At 42.3% G+C, this 20,172-nt stretch overlaps 1 protein-coding gene and 1 long non-coding RNA gene across 3 annotated transcripts in view; one reads left to right on the forward strand and one right to left on the reverse strand.

The window, feature by feature from the left end:
• LOC134338508 (E3 ubiquitin-protein ligase DTX1-like) overlaps positions 1-20,172 on the reverse strand; it is a 301,417-nt gene that overhangs the window by 87,979 nt on the left and 193,266 nt on the right. The window lies entirely within an intron of this gene.
• LOC134338509 (uncharacterized) lies at positions 2,839-4,764 on the forward strand. Its single transcript, XR_010016235.1, has 3 exons — positions 2,839-3,211; positions 4,438-4,510; positions 4,641-4,764. It is a non-coding gene; the product is annotated as an uncharacterized LOC134338509 (long non-coding RNA).

A 20,172-nucleotide genomic window follows, 5' to 3' on the forward strand; every position in this document is an offset into this window, starting at 1 on the left:
CAGCACACAGATGGGAAGCTTGCTAACATTACTAGTGTTGCGAGACAACTTTGCCACAGTCATCATCAGCATCAGGTGCCGTGCCCAGTTTGAGCTTTGACTGCCATGGCCCACACACTCCTGTTTCAGGTCAAGTGGATCAATTCATTGGTATTCATTTCCAGTTCTCTGGCTGCTGTCTCCATCATCATTTGTCTTTGTCTTCCTCTTGCTTTCTTCCCTTCAATATTTCCCATAATTACTATTATTATTATTATTATTATATTGTAACTCCTCTTTCCTAATCACATGTCCAATGAAGTCACGTTGCCTTTTCACGATCTCATACATTATTTCTCTTTTTGTGTTTGCTCTGTTCATGACATCCTCATTAGATATTCATTTCGTCCATGATATTCTTTGCATCCTCCTCAAAAACCACATCTCTGCTGCTTCAATTTGTTTCCTCATGTTACTAGATATAGTCCAATGTTCTGAGCCATATAACATAACTGGATAAACGTAACATTTGCCACAGTGACAGATTTATATTAAAATGAGCCTCAAGGAGCAAGATGTCTGATTGACATTGTGCACATCCCCGGCATCATTTCTAAGAACCAGGCTACAGGAGACTACTATCTATCCCAATGACAGGTATAGCATGGGGAATGCTGGCACATAGTAAGCATTGCAACACACACAAAATGCTGGAGGAACTCAGCAGGCCAGGCAGCACCTATGGAAAAGAGTAAACAGCCGGCGTTTCAGGCCGAGACCCTTCATCAGCTCCTGGCCTGCTACATTCTTCCAGCAGTTTGTGTGTGGGTTGCCTTGGATTTCCAGTATCTGCAGATTTTCTGGTGTTTATGACAGAGAAAGCCTAGTTCAACAGAGAGTGAAAACACTCCTCATTGAAAACCTAAACATCAAATAAAGCATAAATAGGAACTGAAATCCAAATGGTATGCCTGGTAATCACAAACCAGGGATTGCAAGTTTACAAACTACTGTACTAAACTGTGAAAATGCAATGCAAGAACATTTGTATCCAAGATATCTACCATAAAATTAATAACTCAATTCTTCCCTGATTTTGGACGTTCGGTCTCCCCAGTGGCTTGAGCTGGATCAGTTCACTATGTCTCACAGGGAACAGAAATAACCTCTCCCTATTTTCTCTGCTAGACATGTAACTCCTGTTCCACAATGTTAGGACTATACCTCAGTGCTGGTTTCCTTAATTAAGAATAAACTTGTCTTGGAGACAGTGTAAGGAATGCTGACTAGGCTAATTCCTGGGACGAAAGTCTTGCCTTACGAGCACAAATTCTGTAGAACAGAGCTTTATTTATTTCCTGCTTATTTGTTTACTATTGTCATTATTTCTTCTTTTTGCATTTGCACAACTTGTTGTCTTCTGCATTCTGGCTGAATACCCTCATTGGGCAGTCCTTAACTGATACTGTTATAGTTACTATTCTATAGATATATTGCGTATGCCTGCAAGAAAATTAATCTCAGGGTTGTATAAAGTGACATATGTGGACTTTGATAATAAAATTTACTTTGAACTTTCAATTTTATTCTCCGGAACTGAAAAGAATGAGCATTGATAGGAAAGATGTGGCAAGGGACTCATAACTAGGAGACATAACTTTAAGATAATAAGACAAATATGAAGAATGTTTTTTATCTTTTAAGAGTTGTGGAAGTTTGGACTTCCCTCCTCCACATGGATGTTGAGTCATTAAATATAAAAAAAAAGTTGGGATAATTTTTCTTTTACCCTTTGAGATGCAAAGATCAGATCAACCTTCACATCAGGGGCTCCAAACCTGGGGTCCATGGACCTCTTGCTTAATGATATTGGTCCATGGCATTACACAGGCTGGGAAACCCCTCCTCTAAGTTAAATGGTTCAGATTTAAGGAGCCATATCATGAACTGTCGCAACTATCCCTTATGTTCTTGTAATTGAGTTTTACGGTTTGTGCCAGTATTGCCTTAATCCCATGAACTCAATAAACCTTGCACTGACTTACTTCCTAACAAAAGGCAGGAACATTAATAATTCTCAGAAACCCCTTGTGATACATAATTAAGCAATTATATAGAAGCTCTGGTTTTCTTTCTAATTATTACAAAAGGGTAAGCCCAAAACAGTTTCCTTAACCATCATTCATATTCCCTTCCAATTTAATTGTTATTTCTTCATAGTTTTCAATCTTAAGACTTTGTAACTGAATTCATCAGAAATCACAAGTGCATCTTCTTCCCCTTTATCCTCCCTGGTCTCTGCTTCTGACTCGGTGCCTTCCCTGAGCTGCTATATCTCTTCATCAATCGAACAGCCTTGCCAGCAAACCTAGGGATATTGATGTAGATTTAAACCTCATATCCATTTCCTTGGTTTAAAAAGTTTTCTATTTATCAGTTTGGTGTAAACATTAAATCAGCAACTCTCTCATTTGATCACATTTGGATAGCACACAGATAGAAAACAGTACAAGGTGATATTTCTTATGTGCAATCCTGATGAAGGATCATGGTTCGAAACATCGACTGTTTGTTCCCATCCATAGATGCTGCCTGATTTGCTGAGCTCTTCCAGCACATCGTGTGTATTGCTCTATACTTACAGCATCTGTAGTACCTCTTGTGTCTATGATTTACATTTCTTATAGTACAAGTTCAGTACAAATGGTCAGTATTTGCTATTCTTGCATACAAAAGAGTTCCACTACCTAACGGGACATTCTCTGTGGTGATATCACGTGCAATGATGTGCCAGTACATGATTGGGCAGCACTGAGCATGCGTGGGGTTTGCCAGAATGTTTCAGCACGTGGCGGGGTTAAGACATGTTTGTTTATTACTGTAAATAAAAGTTCTCTAATTCTTCCAGAATATGATTCTTTACTGTTAACCCACGGAATGTTTCAACAGAAGTAACATAACATGGTGTCAGAAGTGGTTCCGGAAGAATAATACGGGAGAATCGAGAATCGAAGATAATCGAAAAAAAAGAAGAAAAGTTCCAATGGTAATTGGTGAAATGGAAGGTTTACAAACCCCACCAAAACTTCAGCTGACTGGGAATGTAGCGGAGAATTAGAAGATCTTCAAGCAACAGTTTGAACTGTACTCATCGGCGATCGATTATGAAGAGAAATCGGATAAAACCAAAGCTGCACTTCTGCTCCATATAATCAGGAATGAAGCAGTAGAGGTATATAATAATTTTGTCTTTGAAAATGGAGATAATTTCAATTTAATGGACAGATTTGAAGTATTTTGTATACCTAAGCATAATTTAACATATGAGCGGTATAAATTCTTCACATGAGCGCAGAGAGCTGCTGAAACAATTTATCAGTATATTACTGAGTTAAGAAAGTATAGTAGAACGTGCGAGTTTGGATTGCTCATAGACTCTCTCATTAAAGATAGACTAGTTTGTGGCATTTGAGATAATGCGCTGAGAGAAAGGCTTTTGCGTGAAAAAGGTTTAAATTTTGAAAAAGCTTTTTGTTGAAAACTGCAATGTAAACGTAAAAAAGTGTGAATATATCAAGAAATATAATAATACGTCGACAAAATCAACAGTGAGCAAGACGGCATTTGAAAGAAAAAGGTCATGTGATTGCTGTGCGCGGGAACATCACCCGAATCAGTGTCCCGCATACGGCAAAATTTGCAATGGCTGCGGTAAGATTAATTATTTTTCACGCTGTTGTAGAAGTAGAAAGAAGGAAAATGAAATAAAACAAGTGAATACAGTGACTGTAGATGAACGTGAGAAATTTTATATAGATGCACTTTATGAAAATGCTGACATGGAGAATATAAAAGCAGTAGCTTCAGTGTATGAGACGACCAAACGGGAGGCAATTGATGATGTGAAAAAACAATGGCAGGAAGGGGTTGCTTCAATGCAAGTGATAATGAAAGAGACACCCTGAGAGAATATGAGATTCAGTCTAATCACCGACTAGAGCAAGAACGCTCACAGTGGGCACAGTATAAGGAAGAATTGAAAGCACAAGTAACGGAATTGAGAAGTTTTATTGAAATGATGAAGTCTCAGCATAAAAAAGAGATTACACAATTAATGAGTGAATTAGATGAAGAAAAGAAGCTTCATATTTCATTACAAATGGAAGTGGAAGGAATTAGGAAAGATACAGTCCAAACAGAAGCAGGGAAGCAGATTGCTGCGGAGGATGGCATGAACTGCTTACCTGAAATTCCAGATTCTAACCAGGAGGCATGTGAGAGTATACCAAAAAGTTTAGTTGAGATACATAAAGAAAAGCTTAAAGCAGAAAAGAAGAAGAAAAAGAAATAGCACAAGAAGAGTCAGGGCTCAGACAGCGAAGAGCCAACTTCAGAGTTTCAGTTAGCTGATACAGATTTTTTTATTGGTTAATGTTGTTATTTGTTTTTCTTTTTAAGGAAAGGAAGATGTGATTCTTCAGAGGTTCAGTTAACTGATGTAGATGAGACAAAACACGTAAATAATAACAAGGTAACACAAGATCTGTGTGTACACTTAGGAGGTCTACTTTTGTTAGTAAACCCACAGACAGACCTATTGAGACTTGTTGAATTATGTCTTTGCTTTGATTAATGTTGTTATTTATTTTTTTCTTTTTAAGGAAGGGAGGATGTGGTGATATCACGTGCAATGATGTGCCAGTACGTGATTGGGCAGCACTGAGCATGCGTGGGGTTTGCCAGAACGTTTCAGCACGTGGCGGGGTTAAGGCATGTTTGTTTATTACTGTAAATAAAAGTTCTCTAATTCTTCCAGAATATGATTCTTTACTGTTAACCCATGGAGCGTTTAAATACAAGTAGCATAACATGCTCAGTTTACACATTTTATTTTCTTTAAGTTTTCCATGACATCTGCTGTTTCCGAGCTTTGACATTTCAGCAAAGTATACGACTGTACTTGACAACATGCAAAAAATTCATTTGGGAAAATCGTTAACAACTTGCTAAAATTGCATTGCCTCATCTAATTTCATGCTGTTTAGGATTATGTCGTTCTTCCAATTTATGTGGGTCTTATTTAATTCTGCTTTGCACATGGTGGAGTTTGAAATCTTGCAGGAATTAACAGCTCCGTCACTCTTTCAATTTAATTCAGAGCTGGGATAAGCAGGGACTCATGCCAAATCGAGTACATAGATTCATCCCATATCAGGAGTAAACTTTATCTGTATTACAAGAGATGTGCCAGCTGGTGGTGTAGTGGCATCAGCACCGGACTTTGAGGAGAATGGTCCTGAGTTCGAATCTGGCCGGCTCCTTGCACACTTTCCATCCGTGCTGGGTTGAGTGTCGAGCTAGCAACTCGGCCTTGTAAAAGTAAAATGTTATGGAAACGGGAAAAATGCCACCAAGGCACGAAAAGGCACTAGAATTACAAAAGATAATAGTTCAAAGAGAATTCACTGTGTGTCCTGAGAACGTATATGGTGATGCACAAACAGAAGATATTTCTTCTTCCTCTCTTTTTTTCTTTTACAGCTGTTTTGCTTTGCTTGGCTAATTTAAAGTGTATTAAAGGTCAGCCGTGCCTCTCAGGGCTGGGGTATAAGAGAGGTTGGGTATACGTTGCAAGCAAACTATGAATCAGAAAGCAAGAGGCATTTTTTTTTGAAGCAATTGCAAAAATCGGCCAATAAGCTGATTTTAATTTGATAACTGCTTGTGGGAGTATCTCAGTCACTGATCTAGAGATGTGCCTGTTCACAGTTGAGACAAACCATTCAATTTAATAGCTTCTGTACACATAGTTTAGTTAAGATCGGTTCTATGTCAATAAAAGGGTAGCACAGAGTCCATGATATTGAGGATATATTGTAGCACTACCAATACAAAGACGATCTTCTCCCTCACTAGCTCTGAGCTAATTGAACAGCAGCATAAATTAACCAGTGATGTGAATCAGACTGAGTGATTTCTTCACTAAAATAGAGGGATATATCCTCATAGAGGGATCAGAAGTGGAGAGAGTGAGCCCAACTGGCCCAACTGGGAGCATTCTGAAATTGGTTAAAACATGGTACAAATGCAAGTGTTTCTCTTCTATTCAATAATAAGCAAAAGAAAATTCAACTACAATGTCGTATAATGGGCAAGGGAACCTGGATCAATATTAAACAAACTTGAGGCCCAGGGAACACTCAAAATGCTGGAGGAACTCAGCAGGCCACGCAGCATTACTAGAAATGCATAAATAGTTGATGTTTCAGGCCAAGAACCCTTCATCAGAACTAGAGAAAGAAGATGAGAAGTCAGAGTAATAAGGTGGGGGGAGGAGAGGAAGAAATACAAGGTAGTAGATGATAGGTGAAACAGGGGGAGGGGGTAAAGAGCTGCAAAGTCAATTGGTGAAAGAGCCACCTCCAATGAGATCCCATCACCAAGCACATCTTTCCCTCCGCCCCCCCCTTCTGCTTTTGGCAGGGATCGCTCTCTACTCGACTCCCTTGTCCTTTCGACCCTCCCCACTGATTTCCCTCCTGGCACTTATCCTTGCAAGTGGAACAAGTGCTACATCTGCCCCTACACTTCCTCCCTCACTACCATTCAGGACCCCAAAGAGTCCTTCAAGGTGAGGCGACACTTCGCCTGTAAGTCTGTTGGGGTCATTTACTGTATTTGGTGGTTCCAGTTTGGCCTCCCGTATATCAGTGAGACCCAACGTAGATTGGGAGACCGCTTCGCCACGCACCCACCAGTCTGCCAGAAAAAGTGGGATCTCCCAGTGGCCCATTTTAATTCTACTTCCCATTCCCATTCCGACATGTCAGTCCATGGCCTCTTCCACTACTGCGGTGAGGCCACATTCAGGCTGGAGGAGCAACACCTTATATTCCATCTGCGTAGCCTCCAACTTGATGGCATGAACATCGATTTCTCAAACTTCTGATAATGGCTCTCACCATTCCCCATTCCCATTTCTCTCTCTCACCCTATCTCGTTACCTGCCCATCACCTCCCTCTGGTGCTCCTCCCTCTTCCCTTTCTTCCATGGCCTTCTGTCCTCTCAGGTTTTCCCCTTTTACAGCCCTTTATCTCTTTCACTAATCAACTTCCTAGCTCTTTTCTTCACTGGTTCCCCCCTCCATTGTCTTACCAATCACCTCCTACCTTGTATTTCTTCCTCTCCTCCCCTCCATCTTCTTACTCTGACTTCTCATCTTTTTTCTTCAGTCCTGATAAAGGGTATCGACCCAAAACGTCGACTGTTTACTCTGCTGCCTTTAGCATTTTCAGTGTGTTGCTTGGGTTTCCAGCATCTGCAGATTTTCTCTTGTTTGTGGCTGAGGCCCAGAGATGGAGTTTTTGTTTTGGATACAGTTAGTTGCACACGGACTTTATAATTCCACCTATTTTGTGATGTTTAGTTACTTTTATGACACAGAAGGCAGTCACTCTGTCCTTCCGTTCAATGCCAGCACCCTACAGAACAATTCCAACTATCTCATTCCTAATCCCTTGGTGGCCCAGCAACATATTCCTGCTGACAAGTTCATCAATGCCTTTTTGACTCTTCTTGTCATTTGCTTACATAAAAGGAGTTATTTATGTGGCCAAATAAACTAAATCTGAAAGGAAACAAGAAATGTTGCAATCTGTAGAAAGAGATTTTTGTGTTTGGGTTGAAAATCACGAGTCAATTTACTGTTGTTCCTTCTCGCGCCTTGTGGCACATCGGGTGGCAACTTGCCATTTCTGTGGTAGTTGTCTGATATTTTTACAGGGCCGAGTTGTTAGCTTGACACTCATCCCAGCAAGGATGGAGTGCGTGCAAGGAGCTGGCTGGATTCGAACTCAGGACCATTCACCTGGAAGTCCAGTGCTGATGCCACTACACCACCAGCTGGCTAGTGTCAATTTATATTGTCAGTATATGAATGGGTTCAAGTCAAGTCTATTGTCAATGACCTATATATATTTTATACTGTCAAGTGAGACAATGTTTCTCCGAACCAGGGTGTAAAGCACAAAATAAATTAAGAAAGTAAGGATAAAATCTACAGATGGATTACACAGAAATAAACAACTAAAGTGCATAAATTAAATATTGTAAGGTACAGAACAGATTAACCAGTGACACTCTGAATTCGATGTGGAAGGGAGTTCAGAAGCCTGAGGGAAGAAACTGTTTCCAATCCTGACTGCTTGTGTCTTTATGCAGCAGAGTCTCTGGCCTGATGGTAGAAAGTCAAACAGGGTGTTGGATGGATGGGTGGGATCCTCAGTGCTAAAACGAAGAGCCCTGTGTATGCAGCGCTCCTGATAAATGTCCCCGATAGATGGTAGGGAGACCCCTATGACCCTCACAGTCCTTTGTACGGACTTCCGGTCCATGCTTGGCTACTCCCATACCAGATGGGGATGCAACTTGTCAGGAAGCCCGAAATGTGGGTTCATGTGGAAACCTACCTGGTCAAAGAAGGACCAAGCAAACTGCATGCAGAAGGCACCCACCCCGGGCCAGATCGCCACACCAGCAAGGAAGCAGTTATAACAGTTGAGCTTCTACTCAAAAAAGTTAGCACATCACCAAACAATCATTGGGAGCAATTTGAAAACAGGATTATAGATTTTAGAATTGATTTAGCATACTTAAGAATGCTAACTAGGTGAGGTGTGATAACTTCCACGGAAAATTGGTTTCCTGGGGGAGAAAAGTTCACCACAATGTCAATCCACCAAATGTTCAGTGACCCAATTCAAATTACTTAATGTTATTTTGTTATAAAATATCCAGAACCAACTACTAATTATTATAGTGTATAATAAAAATCAAAACATGATAAATTTGAGAACTTTTAATGCTTGCCTGTTATTTATTGTGCACCCAAAAATTCTAGCTCGATTAGCTTCTCCGATTAGATGAAACTCCTGAAGCCCTGAGAGTATGTCCAGTTTTTCGTGATGTTATTTATTTATTTGTTTATAAATACAGTGCAGAGTAAGCCCTTCTGGCCCTTCGAGCCACGGCACACCAACAGCCCCCGACAATCCTGATTTAACCCTAACCTAATCACGGGACAATTTACGATGACTTATTAACCCATCTGGTACGTCTTTGGACTGTGGGAGGAAACCGCAGTGCCCAGGGGAAATCCCAGGCGTTTCACGGGGAGGACGTAAAAAACCTCCTTACAGAGGATGCCAGGATTGAACTCCAAACTCCAGTGCCCCAAACTGTAATAGCGTCGCGCTAAAGACGACACTACCATGGCACCCAGAGATAGGTTCCATTAATAGGTACTTAAACCAGGGAAGAAAGGTGGGATGCACAGTGAGCACTATCATTGCCCCAGGACCTCGGCTTTCTGTGCATAACCTGATTTTTTTCCAAATCACAAAGACTTGTCAACTAACAATTAAAGACATTAACTGGCTACGGTAAATTACTCTGTGATGTAAGCGAAAGACAAGTTGACAGACGTCTGAGAGAGAATTAGTTGCATGGGTATGAGGAAACGGAAGGAGAGGAGAAATTGAAACTAATAGCAACCGGGAGATCCAGTGGCCTCCTGTGTTGTGACAATTGTAAGAAGAATGCAGAGACCTGGTTTGTGTCTGATGTCATTTCCTTATGTTAAATTCTGAGGATCTGTACCTCAAGGAACTATGAATATCTGAACAGAAACGTCTACCCTTGGATTGTGCAGGAGCCATGTATTATTTATTTTCCATCTGTGTTGTATTTTGTGTTGCGCGGTTACTTTGGGTAATTTGTCACGTAGGTTGCGGCGTGGTAAAAGTGAAGAGTATAGTTACGTATTTATGTTTTGTCTTTAGTCTGGTTAGAGCAGCAGGGATAGGATGGGGAATGATACGTTTTTGTTAACCGTTTAACTCTAATGTTTAAATACGCTAAGACTACACACACTTAAGAATGTTTGAACACAATTAGACTGCTTATTTCGTTATATTGCTAGTTTTAGTTTCATTAGTTTTTTTATCATTACAAGACAGATCATCTTTGCAGGTTTCTGAAAGGATCGAACATAGTTTCTTCGACTTAGAACTTCGTTATTCTTGGAGCGTGTCATAGTCTCAACTCCCCGTGCTTATCTCCAAGTGGTTTTGGTTTGTCTTGAAGTAACCGCAACAGATTGCTTGCTTTCACTCGGTCACAGGATTTGGACATTTCTGAATGCTGACCGTACAGAGGCACACACACTGCCACTACAGTGGGCATTTTCGAGTTTGCCACATTGGTGGATCTGGAAGTCACATATGGGCCAGGTCAGACAAAGATGGCAGATTCCCTTCCTGATGAGTATTGGTGAATCAAATAGGTTTTCCTGAAAATCCAATACTTCCATTGGTCAAAGTTTAAAGTTCAAAGTTCAAAACCACAAACAACCCTAAGATTCATTTTCCTGCAGGCATACTCAGCAAATCTAGAGAATAGTAACTATAACAGGATCAATGAAAGATCAACCAGAGTGCGGAAGACAAAAAACTGTGAAAATGCAAATATAAATAAATAGCAATAAATAAGGGGAACATGAAACAACAATATAAAGAGTCCTTAAAGTGAGATCATGGTTGTGGAAACATCTCAATGGATGGGCAAGTGAGTGTAGTTATCCACTTTTGTTCAAGAACCCAATGGCTGAGGGGTAGTAACTGTTCTTGAACCTGGTGATGCGAGTCCTGAGGCTCTTGTACCTTCTACCTGATGGCAGCAGTGATTAAGAACATGACCTGTGTGGTGAGCACCTCTGATGATGGATCCTGCTTTCCTACGACAGCTTTTCATGTACATGTGCTCAGTGGTTGGGAGGGCTTTACCCATAATTGATTGGGCTGAATCCACTATCTTCCGTAGGAATTTCCATCCAAAGGCATTGGTGCTTCAGTCAACACACTTTCCACTACACATCTGTGGAAGTTTGTCAAGTTTTTGATGTCATGCCAAATCTCCAGACTCCACTAATATTGATTTTAAAAAAATTCCAGATTAATTTCCTTTCTTGAATTACAGCTCTCCAGCCATTGTGGCTAAAGTTCAAACCTGTGTCTTTAGATCAATGGTCCATGCCTCTGGGTAACTGAATAAGTCTGACAACATTCATTCCACTGTCTTTAGCAATGACAACATCGGGATTGGTTCCACACAATAGATACTGAAGTCAAACACTGCACCCAAGATTTGATGCAGGAGAAATGGGTTGAAACAATAGACAACAGACAATAGGTGCAGAAGTAGACCATTCGGCCCTTCGAGCCTGCACCGCCATTCTGAGATCATGGCTGATCATCTACTATCAATTCCCGGTTCCTGCCTTGTCCCCATAACCCTTGATTCCCCTATCCATAAGATACCTATCTAGCTCCTTCTTGAAAGCATCCAGAGAATTGGCCTCCACTGCCTTCTGAGGCAGCGCGTTCCACACCTCCACAACTCTCTGGGAGAAGAAGTTCCTCCTCAAACATCAGAAGAAATTTAATACTGACAAAATCACAGCTAATTTTGGGCTGTTGTTAGAGCAGAATGGAGTCTCGAGGAGATGTAGGTAATCTTTATCGTGCCTCTAAATACTTTAGGACGTTTTACTACATAGAAGATGATACTTCAATGAAAGTTACTGCTTCTGACTTGAGGACATTCAAAGCAAAGCCTTACGCATACTTAAAAGTAAAAGTAATCACAATCCTTTTATGTGAAAAATAAAGAGGATGTTTATCATTTAGGCACATGAAAAGAGGATAATTTTGCTTTTGCTTGTAGGAGGGCTGCTGTGTAATAAGAAAATAGAGTCAGAGATAGTAGGCACTAGGAAGGTTTACAAGCATCAAACCATTTAAAAATAAAAAGAGGGTTAGATTAATCTTGCAATATAGAAACTTAGATAATGAAAATCAATTGTTGCCATGGCAACAGAATATAAATTATATATTTAGTAAACTCCCACTGAATAAATCTAATTGCAAGTAGCATTAAAGTTGGGTTGACATGAGAAGATTTGCTCCTCATATATTATTCTGTGCACACGTCAATGAATCCTCAATATCAGAACCGAAAATTACATTTGTTATGGAAAAGTGACAAGTACAATTATTTTTTTGCTTATAATCTCCAGTTTGGATCATGAAAGGGCTCTCACACCAACAATATTTTATAAATATGAGCCCTATATAGCATCATTTCAATCCATAGCACGTTTCAATTATTATAAATCAGATGCTACTTCCATTTTCCATAATAGTTTATGCTCTCAGAGTCAGTCAATGAAAAATAATAGAGATAACATTTTATTTACAATAAACCAAATTCCTACAAGTTATGGCTACTCACATTACTCTCACAATATTTTAACTTGCTCCCTGGTTTGAAATTAACTGAGTATTTTAACTCGAAAATAAATTAAGGGGTAAAGGTCAGCAAGCACACTTTCACCGAATCATGCTGTTTTAACTCTGCACCATTAAAGGCTCGCGATAAGAGGAATGAAACACATATTGGAGTCCATCAAAAGGACGTTAAGCAAATCTGAGTAAAGGATATCAGGGACAATATCTCATTGATTCCACCCTACTCTTCATTTTACTGTGGATGCCCACAAGAAAGTGAATTTCAAGGTACAGGTCGACCTTCACTAATCCGGCACCAGTGGGACCTGAGGAGTGCCGGATTAGTGAAAATGCTGAATTACAGAAGGATCACATTAAGCATAATCAGTGCCGGGTTATTGAAGGAACTGGATTGCAGGTAGTCGGATTAGTGAAGGTCGGCCTGTGGTATATGGTGGTGGGGCAGAGGTACGTCACTACCAAAGGAGGTTTAAGGCGCTCCTTCCCTCCGCTAGCCTGTGGGTCACCCTTGGGCACCAGTCAGGGTCACGAGAAGACATGGGAGCAGGCGGCGGATGATCACGCATGTCATACGACATCACACGTAACGAATGGGCGATACGTACTTTCATAATAGATTTACTTGCAGGGAAACAAATATCACACCAGATTATTAGGTTTCTGAACAGCCCACAAACCTAGGATCACTACCTCACTATCTTGCTTTCCTTTTTTTTTGCACCATTTATTTTTTATGTATTTCTTATTAAAATGTAACTTTCAGTAACATTTTTATGCATTGCTGCCGCGGAATAGCAAATTTCACAACATATGTCAGTGATTTAAAAAAACCTGATTCTAATCACAAACAAGAGAAAATCTGCAAATGTTGGAAATCCAAACAACACACACAAAATGCTGGAGGAACTCAGCAGGCCAGGCAGCATCTATGGAAAAGAGTAAACAGGCGACGTTTCGGGCCGAGAGCCTTCAGTAGGATTGATTCTGATTCCAAGTTGCCACAGGAGAATTTATCAGTGCAATTCTTGCTTGAATTTAGAATCACACTACAGCCCATCGATGAATCCCTGGAAACCTGCCAACAGAGTCATCTGTTAACACTGCAGTGTCGCTGGTACACAGTAGACAGTGATGCTCCCTTGTAACGCCAGGAATCCATGTTCGATTCTGTCATTGGATATCGTCCATGTGGACTTTGTATTTTCTTCTTGTCAACACCTGAGTTTCTGGGTGCTCTTGTTTCCTCCCCGGGCCCAAAGAAATGCTGGTAGGTTAAATGATATTGTAAATCACCCTTTTCGTGTGGCAGTAATGGCAAAGGAATTAAAGAGGAGATGATGGGGCTTTGAATCAGTGTAATTTGCAGGGGGATAAAGAGGTGGAATAATTGCGTTGGGATTTGTCGTAGATCTGATGGTCCGCATGGGCTCTGGCTGTACTGACATGGATGATAGCAGCAACACACATCAAAGTTGCTGGTGAACACAGCAGGCCAGGCAGCACCTCTAGGAAGAGGTACAGTCGACGTTTCAGGCCGAGACCCTTCGTCAGGACCCCTCGGCCTGAAACGTCGACTGTAGCTCTTCCTAGAGATGCTGCCTGGCCTGCTGCGTTCACCAGCAACTTTGATGTGTGTTGCTTGAATTTCCAGCATCTGCAAAGTTCCCCTCATTTGCATGGATGACAGCAGCTCCCGGTTCCGGCAAAACTGGAAGCATTAGGGTTAGGATTAAACATAACTCAGAACGGTACAGCACTGGAGTAGGCCAGTTGGCCCAAACTAACAATAATAGGAATTAAGTGCCTGACTAAACTAGTTTCTTCTGCCTATACAATGTCCTTATCCCTCTATTCTCTACACATCGTGTCCCAGGCCCAGAACATACAAAGGGAGCACGGCAGTGCCTCTGCTTCCTTAGGAGTTTGTGAAGATTTGGCATGGTTTCTAAAACTTTGACAGACCTCTATACATGTGTTGTGGAGAGTGTATTGACTGGCATCACAGTCTGGAATGGAAACACCAATGCCCTTGAACAGAAAATCCTACAAAAAGTAGTGGATACAGCCCCATCCATCACAGGCAAAGCCCTCCCCACCATTGAGCACATCTACACGAAACGCTGTCACAGGAAAGTAGCATCCACCACCCAGGAGATGCTCTCTTCTCTCTTCTCGCTGCTGTCATCAAAGAAAAGTACAGGAGCCTCAGGACTCACACCACCAGGTTCAGGAACAGTTACCATCCCTCAACTATCAGGCTCTTGAACCAAAGGGGATAACTTCACTCAACTTCACTTGCCCAATCGCTGAGATGTTCCCACTACCAATGACTCACTTTCAAGCACTCTTCATCCCATGTTCTTGAAATTTATTGCTTACTTATTTATTATTATCATTTCTTTCATTTTGTATTTGCATAGTTTGTTGTCTCCCGCACTCTGGCTGAACGCACAAGTTGGGTGGTCTTCCATTGATTCCATTGCAGTTATTATTCTATAGATTTACTGTGTATGCCCACAAGAAAATGAATCTCAGGGTTGTATATAGTGACATACATGTACTCTGATAATAAATTTGCTTTGAACATTCATATGCTTCTTTAATTCTCTCTACTAGCCATGGCACCACTGGTGTTTAGAGCAGCAAAGAAGCTCCTCCATCTCTGACAGTGTTCGGGGCTTCCTTCATCGTGTCAGTAGCTCGGTTTTCACTCCTGTCAGTCTTGCAAGTTCCAGGTGGAGACTCATGAACACTGTTGCATACAGACGTAGAAGGATTCCCCATAACTATTATGTTTGACCAGTCAGGGTTGTTAGCCCTGAGCTGAACCCCTGAACCTGGAGGACCAGTGAGCCACTCTTAGCCTGACCTCTACCCTTTGACCTGTTTGGCTTGGGTGACCCTACCAAGAGCCGAAGCGTAAAGCCCTGACTCCAGCCAACATAGCTCTCTGTGTCATCGAGGCACTCAAGCCTTCAAAACATAACAAGGTTGTGGTCCGCTGGGAAGACTTCTTCAACACATCTATCCATCTATCATATCCTCAAGCTCCCAGGCCATAAAGGGTGAGAAGGAAGAATATATGTATTTTCCCTCAATATCAGGTCCTCTGTCAGAGGCCTGGGAGTTTGAGGGCTCAGCACAGTATATAAATATCTTATTGGAATTTACAGTTTTTATTATATATTGCATTGTACTGCTGCCACGTAACAACAAATTTCACAACATATGTCAGTGATATTACACCTAATTCTGAGTCGGAGATGTTGATAGCGATCATTTCTATAACAACCAGAATACATAGGTATTCCTTATTGGAAAAGAGCATCATGAACAAGGACACACACCAGTGCATCAGCTCCTCCACTCTAACGGTGGCCACTTGTGGACTTCAGCATCCAGCACCATCTTCAGCCCCCACACCCCACCATCTTGATCCTAGGGGTGTCAACCTGAGACAGGGTCATGAACAGCAGGAGTATCCACAGGCCACTGTTACAACGTTAGTGGGCAGATGCTGTGCGTTGGGAAAGAGATAGCACTGCTTCAAAGCTCCAGCCTCGGTAATATTCACTAGGCGAGCTGCAGGATATCAACCAGACTTCCTGTTGGACGGCAAAGGGGCAGTCATTTAAAACTGGCATGTGTAGGTCACACAACCAATGAACTTCTTAGATTTGAAACTCTTAGATGGGCACATGGATAAAGGAAAAATGAAGGGTTATGTGAGATGGAAGGGTTAGATTGACTTTAAGAGCAGATTAACAGATCGGCACAACATCGTAGGCCAAAGGGCCTGTACTGTGCTATAATGTTCTATGTTCTGCTTAGCTCCATCACCACAGCAGGAAGCTCATTCCAAGCACCCAACATTCTCTGTGTACAAATTAAACTTGCCCCTCAATGTCCTCTGAACTCGCCCTCTCCCACCTTAAAAAAACATGCTCTCCGGTAATAGACCCAGAAAATTAGATTTATTTTACGTCAAAGAACCATAAATATTAATTTTACTGTCTATCTATAATGAACGAACGATGGCTGGTATTCTGCCTGGAACTGTAGCAAGCTATTAACATCCTAATGTTGAGATAAATCACGAGACTTCGCCCCTACAATTTCTGATGCCACCACTGTAACAACACCTCGGGGCCTTAAGTTATTACCTAATTATATTGGCTGTAGAGAAATACAGACCATCAAATGAATCTTCAATTTCAGTGATTGTAATTACCATAATTTATGTAGTTTGGGGAATTGATAGTAAGTTTCCTTCATCTCACTAGGTCCCCAGAATAGCCTCAGAAATTAGTCCAAAACAGTTCTTTTTATTTAATATTTTTTCTCCGGGCCGGGTCGAAATTTCTATCCCCGTGATCCACTAGCAGTCTGAATGTGAACAGATACTTCACTATCATCTGCCGAGGTGGGTCACCCCAGCGAAACAAACGCTCACTTCCCACGTGCAAGCTCAGACTAAACATCGGGCGGCTACTCAGTCACGGTCAGAAGACGCGGCCACAGTGACAGGAAGGTTATGTGACAGGACTAGTAATCCAGAGCCCTGGGCTAAACAGCCAGGAGAATTGAGTACAAACCCCTTTAAGGTACAGGGCAATTTACAAATCAGAAAATTAAGTCAATCTGAAAGTGAAAACAGGCAATACTGAAAGTGGTAACGATGAAGTTACTGGCATGTTGATCTGTCCCCAGAGGTGGCACGGTAGCGTAGTGGTTAGCACGACACTTTAGAATACAGGCAACCCGGGTTCAATACCCACCACTGCCTGTAAGGAGTGTGTATGTTCTCCTTGTGACTGCGCGGGCTTCCTCTGAGTGCTCCGCTTTCCTCTCACATTCCACAGCCCAAAATCGTACCGGATGGCAGGTTAATTGGTGACTGTAAATTGTCCCGCGATTAGGCTAGAGTTAAATCAGGGGATTGCAGGGTGGCGCGGCTCAAAGGGCCGGAAGGGCCTACACCTGCACTGTGTCTCGATTAATAAATTCTTTTTCCATTTTTAAGCATTGTGGCCTCAGAAATAGCGTAGCAAGTCAGGCGAAACAATAAAGAATAAAATCAGACAGAGATCTGTACTTCGATCCAGGTGTCAGATGTGACAGTCCACCCAGCTGAGAGTGAGAGTCCGCACTCACCAACACCTGGGGATCGATGGCAAAAACCAAATGAGACACCTCACAGACAAATGATTCAACGCCGGGCCAGATCGAAATGGTTAGGCTGTCGGGGCCCAGAGGCAAGGGGGCGGACCTGTTCAGCTCGATGCTCTGCGAGATTTACTCATCTCTGCGCTGAACCGAGACTGTGGCCTACAAGTAATGGGCTCCCAAAGCAGCTGCAGCGGTGACCAGCTTCGTGCCTGTGGACTCACTTTCATGAACTTCAGTTCTGAATGTTATTAGCTTAATTGTATTGTTTGCAAATTTGTTTTATTTTTGTCCTGGACATTGGGTGTTTGATGGTCTTTTATAATGCGTTCTATTGGGTTTCTTTGTTGTGGGGCTGCTTGTAAGGGGACAAATATCAAGGTTGTATATTATATACATATTTTGATAATAAATGTAGTTTGAACTTTGAACTTTGAAGCAACAGGATGTTGCTATCCTCTCCAGTATCCTAGGTTTGCCATCCATCGCTCCTGGGTGTGCCTCACTCCACCAGCAGGAGGGACATCCCACAGATGGTAGATCTGCTGTAGTCAGGAGGGACTACTCAGACGTGGGCAGGAAAATCACTAGACCGTCACCTTGATTTTGACCTCACCATTGGCCCGTTGCAGCAACACCTGTCCACTTCAGTAAAGGTAAGTGTAACTATCACAGTCAAAGTTCAAAGTACATAGATGTCACTGTATACAACCCTGAAATTCATTTGTTTGTGGGTCGACTCAACAAATCTATGGAATAGCAACTATAACAGAATCAGTGATAGACCGCCCAACTAGGGCATTCCACCAGAATGCAGAAGACAATAGACTGTGCAAATGCAGGAAAAAAACAATAGGAATAAATAAACAATAAATATTGAGAACAAAATGAAGAATTCTTGAAAGTGAGTCCACTGGTTGTTGGGGCAAGTGAAGGTGTGTGAAGTTATCCCCGTTGTTCAAGAACATTGTGCAGAAGTCCCATTCTCAGTTTGAGGACACTTTCCGTCACTCCTGCCTGCACTGCTAACTGGGATAGATTCGGAACAGATGCTGCAGTTCTGAACAGTGCCCATGCAAAGCTGGGACCCATAAACAGCAGCAGATTTGTATTCGTGCTTATGGACTGTCATATCTCCTACTGTGCACCATGGTGGGTCCACCGGCTTGATGCTAAGTGATGTGTAAGAACAGATTGCTAGAATAAGCTGACACAAGAGGTACCAATCTAGCAGAACTACACTTCAACAGAAGCTGGTTTTGAAAGATGTTCAAAGGCCCTAGGACAGTTTGGGACCCCAGAAAGGAGTGAGATCATTATTTCTTCTGCCACTATCACAGAGAGATACATCCCCAAAAGGTACAGGTTGGTGGGGTCAAGATCCTGTAAATTTAACCCCTCAGGTGATTTCTCCAACAACCTGTCTGAGGTCTTGTCCCACAGCTTTGTTCTTCAGGAGGGGGTCAGTAATAAAACCTTCAAGCTACCCCAGGTGACAGACACTAACGCTTTTTCAGTGCGGACTGATGACAACATAGACTATGTCTCACCCCACCTTTCTGGAGTCTTTCCTACTCGACCAGCTCCCCATGAAGTTGCCTGCTAATCTACGAGACGAATTGGAGTCTGCTCCCCTCCATTCCAAAGCCGAGGCCAATCCAGCTTCAGCCACTGAACTACAGTACCCAGACAACGCTTCCGCAACCATATAGTCAGGTGCCAAACCCCAAATCATCTTCGGGCTTATTCACCCAGAGGATGCTTGAGACAATCTTCAAGTTCCCTTGCACTTCTGGTGCGAGAGACATTTGCTTTACAGATGCATGTTTGAAGGTGCACCACAATAAAAGTTCACAATAAATCCCTGGAACAATTATCAGAGGGAGGCAGAGAACGTGGCATGATATCCACAGAGATGTGCCAACCCTTTAACCTATTCTAAGATCAATCTAACCATTCCCTCCTGCATAGCTTTCCAATTTCCGTTCATCCATGGGGATCCCTTCAATGTCCCAAACGTATCTGCTTGTGTGGGCACGTGGCCAAGTGGTTAAGGCATTGGACTAGCGATCTGAAGGTCGTGAGTTCGAGCCCCAGCCAAGGCAGCGTGTTGTGTCTTTGAGCAAGGCACTTAATCACACATTGCTCTGTGACGACACTGGTGCCAAGCTGTATGGCTCCTAATGCCCTTCCCTTGGAGTGTCGTGGAGAGGGGAGACTTGCAGCATGGGCAACTGCTGGTCTTCCATACAACCTTGCCCAGGCCTGGGCCCTGGAGAGTGAAGACTTTCCAGGCGCAGATCCATGGTCTCGCAAGACTAACGGATGCCTTTAATGTATCTGCTTGGTGGTGGGGTAGAGATACATCTCTATGCAAGGAGGTGTAAGGTGCTCCTTCCCTCCGCTACCCTACAGGTCACCCTTGGGCAAGGTGTAGCACTTGCTTAGCCCCCCCATCAGGGTCGCGTGAACCCATGGGAGCAGTAGGTGGATGTGCATATCACGTCCTGGTTATGCGAACCCTGACGCCAGGCAGACAATCTCTGAAGAGTATTGATAATAGCTAGGGTCACCTGTCTTGCAAAGACACTGCCTAGAAGGCAGCGATGGCAAATCACAGGTCAGTGTAACTATCACAGGCAAAGGTCAGAGTAAATTTTA

The sequence above is a fragment of the Mobula hypostoma genome, chromosome 27 (assembly GCF_963921235.1).
Source record: "Mobula hypostoma chromosome 27, sMobHyp1.1, whole genome shotgun sequence".
Taxonomy (NCBI): domain Eukaryota; kingdom Metazoa; phylum Chordata; class Chondrichthyes; order Myliobatiformes; family Myliobatidae; genus Mobula; species Mobula hypostoma.